Raw genomic sequence first — 4780 nt, 5'->3', positions numbered from 1 at the left:
TCTCGCGGCGCCTGCGCGCTGGGGGTGGCAAAATGCCGTAAAGGAAATCAGGGGCGGGGCGCCGAGGTTGCGACAAGCTGGGCGGGCGGGGGCGGCGGCGAGGATGCGGCCTTGACGGCTTTGCCTCACAGACGGGGGTTGAGCCCCGCAGAGGTACGAAAGTCAAGAGGTGCGCATCGTCCGGCCAGAGAAGGAGCTTCCGGGTTCGCGTGGCGCGCCATTGACAAAACTTCCCCGCAGAGTGAAAGCTGCCCGTCGGGGGAAGCGGGGGGGGGGGGGGAATCAAGGATTTCATCACAGCTGTTTGAACCCTAAAGTGCAACGCCCAAATAAAAGAAGCAGAGAGCGGGGCTTGGTATCTTTTTTTAAAAAAGCTCATTTCGTGTGAACATTTTTTAAAAATTAGGTTTTTAAACATTGGGAAATGACCCTCCCAAAATAAATGCAAAAGCAAAGCAAACACTTTCATGCGCTTTTACACAAGCGCGCGCACATATACACATTGCTGTTTTTCCTGGGGACACACATTGGGTACGCGTACCCCTAAACGCCCCTTCATGGATCACTGCCTTGCCGTGGCGAAGGGGCTTGAAGAACTCAGAGAAGCTATGAACTACGCCGAGCAGGGTACACAAGATGAACAGGTCATAGTGGAGAGTTTTGACCAAACGTGATCCACCTGGAGTAGGAATCGGCAAGCCACTCCAGTATCCCTGCCAAGAAAACTCCATGGACAAAGACAACAGGCATATAAAAGTTATGACACTGGAAGATGAGCCCCTCAGGTCGGAAGGTGTCCAACATGCTACTGGGGAAGAGCGGAGGACAAGTACAAGTAGATCCAGAGCTGATGAAGCGGCTGGGCCAAAGCCGAAAGGACGCTCAGTTGTGGATATGCATGGAAGCGAAAGGAAAGTCCAATGCTGTAAAGAAAAATATTGCATAGGAACCTGGAATGTAAGAACCATGAACCTGGGTAAGTTGGATGTGGTCAAAAATGAGATGGCAAGAATAAATATTGACATCCTGGGCATCAGTGAGCTAAAATGGACGGGAATGGGCGAATTCAGTTCGGATGACTACCATATCTACTACTGTGGGCAAGAAACCCGTAAGAGAAATGGAGTGGCCCTCATAGTCAACAAAAGAGTGGCGAAAGCTGTACTGGGATGCAGTCTCAAAAATGATAGAATGATCTCGATACGAATCCAAGGCAGACCTTTTAACATCACAGTAATCCAAGTTTATGCACCAACTACTGGTGCTGAAGAAACTGAAATTGACCAGTTCTATGAAGACTTACAAAACCTTATCGAAGTGACACCAAAGAAGGATGTTCTGCTCATTATAGGGGATTGGAATGCTAAAGTAGGGAATCAAGAGATAAAAGGAACAACTGGCAAGTTTGGCCTTGGAGATCAAAACGAAGCAGGGCAAAGGCTAATAGAGTTCTGTCAAGAGAACAAGCTGGTCATCACAAACACGCTTTTCCAACAACACAAGAGACGACTCTACACATGGACATCCCCAGATGGGCAACATCGAAATCAGATTGATTATATTCTCTGCAGCCAAAGATGGAGAAGCTCTATACAGTCAGCAAAAACAAGACCTGGAGCTGACTGTGGCTCAGATCATCAGCTCCTTATAGCAAAATTCAAGCTTAAACTGAAGAAAGTAGGAAAAACCACTGGACAGGTAAGATACAATCTAAACCAAATCCCTTATGAATACACAGTGGAAGTGAGGAACAGGTTTAAGGATTTAGATTTGCTGGACAGAGTGCCTGAAGAACTATGGATGGAGGCTCGCAACATTATACAGGAGGCAGCAACTAAAACCATCCCAATGAAAAAGAAATGCAAGAAAGCAAAGTGGCTGTCCAACGAGGCCTTACAAATAGCGGAGGAGAGAAGGCAAGCAAAATGCGAGGGAGATAGTGAAAGATACAGGAAATTGAATGCAGATTTCCAAAGAACAGCAAGGAGAGACAAGAAGGCCTTCTTAAACGAGCAATGCAAAGAAATAGAGGAAAGCAACAGAATGGGAAGAACCAGAGATCTGTTCAAGAAAATCGGAAATATGAAAGGAACATTTCGTACAAAGATTACCATAATAAAGGACAAAAGTGGTAAAGATCTAACTGAAGCAGAAGACATCAAGAAGAGGTGGCAAGAATACACAGAGGAATTATACCAGAAAGATATGGATGTCTCGTACACCCCAGGTAGTGTGGTTGCTGACCTTGAGCCAGACATCCTGGAGAGTGAAGTCAAATGGGCCTTAGAAAGCACTGCAAATAACAAGGCCAGTGGAAGTGATGGTATTCCAGCTGAACTGTTTAAAATTTTAAAAGATGATGCTGTTAAGGTGCTACACTCAATATGCCAGCAAGTTTGGAAAACTCAGCAGTGGCCAGAGGATTGGAGAAGATCAGTCTACATTCCAATCCCAAAGAAAGGCAGTGCCAAAGAATGCTCCAACTACCGCACAATTTCACTCATTTCACATGCTAGCAAGGTTATGCTTAAAATTCTACAAGGAAGGCTCAAGCAGTATGTGGACCGAGAACTCCCAGAAGTGCAAGCTGGATTTAGAAGAGGCAGAGGAACCAGAGACCAAATTGCAAACATGCGCTGGATTATGGAGAAAGCCAGAGAGTTCCAGAAAGACATCTACTTCTGCTTCATTGACTATGCAAAAGCCTTTGACTGTGTTGACCACAGCAAACTATGGCAAGTTCTTAAAGAAATGGGAGTGCCTGATCACCTCATCTGTCTCCTGCGAAATCTCTATGTGGGACAAGAAGCTACAGTTAGAACTGGATATGGAACAACTGATTGGTTCCAAATTGGGAAAGGAGTACGGCAAGGCTGTATATTGTCTCCCTGCTTATTTAACTTATATGCAGAATTCATCATGCGAAAGGCTGGGCTGGATGAATCCCAAGCCGGAATTAAGATTGCCGGAAGAAATATCAACAACCTCAGATATGCAGATGACACAACCTTGATGGCAGAAAGTGAAGAGGAATTAAAGAACCTTTTAATGAGGGTGAAAGAGGAGAGCGCAAAATATGGTCTGAAGCTCAACATCAAAAAAACGAAGATCATGGCCACTGGGCCCATCAACTCCTGGCAAATAGATGGGGAAGAAATGGAGGCAGTGAGAGATTTTACTTTCTTGGGCTCCATGATCAGTGCAGATGGTGACAGCAGTCACGAAATTAAAAGACGCCTGCTCCTTGGGAGAAAGGCGATGGCAAACCTAGACAACATCTTAAAAAGCAGAGACATCACCTTGCCAACAAAGGTCCGTATAGTAAAAGCCATGGTTTTCCCAGTAGTGATGTATGGAAGTGAGAGCTGGACCATAAAGAAGGCTGATCGCCGAAGAATTGATGCTTTTGAATTATGGTGCTGGAGGAGACTCTTGAGAGTCCCATGGACTGCAAGAAGATCAAACCTCTCCATTCTGAAGGAAATCAGCCCTGAGTGCTCACTGGAAGGACAGATCGTGAAGCTGAGGCTCCAATACTTTGGCCACCTCATGAGAAGAGAGGACTCCCTGGAAAAGACCCTGATGTTGGGAAAGATGGAGGGCACAAGGAGAAGGGGACGACAGAGAATGAGATGGTTGGATGGTGTTCTTGAAGCTACTAGCATGAGTTTGATCAAACTGCGGGAGGCAGTGGAGGACAGAAGTGCCTGGCGTGCTCTGGTCCATGGGGTCACAAAGAGTCGGACACGACTAAACGACTAAACAACAACAACCCCTAAACATTTTGTGACTCTTTGTACTTTTGTCCATTGAATGTCTTTATTTTTCACGATGTGAACTATACAATGGTGGGGGTTTTCTAGTCAAAAGGAGAGTACCCCTAAGCATTTTTTTAGGGGGGGGGAGCACTGCATATGCATACACAAGTTTAATTAAATATGCATTAAATGCAAAGTGTAATTTAACAGGGAGGGGAAAAACCTTCGCTGATGTTGACACCTGCTGTTTGTCTGTGCTGGGGCAGTTTAGTAACTGTGAGTTTTCACTTGTCATCGGTAAAATGATCAGCACAGAGTTCTCCCCCAATTTTACGTTAATGTAACTTTTCTGCCTTGAAGGAGGAGCAGAGAAAGTCTCTCAAGAGTGGATTTCAGCTTCTCGCAAGAATCTCTCCTGGGTTTTAAAGCTCTTTGGAAGGCATTGCGTGCAGCGGTCATACTGGGGAAAGTCTTCTGGTAGGAATATACAGTAAAAACAAAAATTGTTTTTCAAAAACAAAAACATAAATGCCATAAATGATCCCATGTTGCAAATAGGGGAGGGGCTGTGACAGCCCTGCGGTGTAATCCACGGTTCATAGGGCAGGCGGGAGTCAAAATGAGGGTGAGAGTGGTTCATAACAGCTCTGGAATACACCAGTAAAATTCTATCTTTTTTGCAGATTGAGGATTAGGCACAGGCAGAAAATGGCAGGCGGCGTCATGTAAAATCCTGAATTTTCATACTGATAGCTTTCATTTCTGCTTGAGAAAAAGCAGAAAGAACCCGGAAGTCGGTCTCGGAGTGACTTCTAAACGGGGGGCGGGACGAAAGAACCCGGAAGTCGATCTCTGAGTGACTTCTAAACGGGGGGGCGGGACGAAAGAACCCGGAAGTCGGTCTCGGAGTGACTTCTAACCGGAGGGGCGGGACAAAAGAACCCGGAAGTCGGTCTCTGAGTGACTTCTAAACGGGGGGGCGGGGCGAAGAGACGTTCGCCGGAGCGCGTGCGAAGCGTCGC

This window comes from Podarcis vaucheri (genome assembly GCF_965113315.1).
Source record: "Podarcis vaucheri genome assembly, chromosome: 17".
Classification (NCBI taxonomy): Eukaryota; Metazoa; Chordata; class Lepidosauria; order Squamata; family Lacertidae; genus Podarcis; species Podarcis vaucheri.
Note: the sequence above shows the minus strand (reverse complement) of the source record.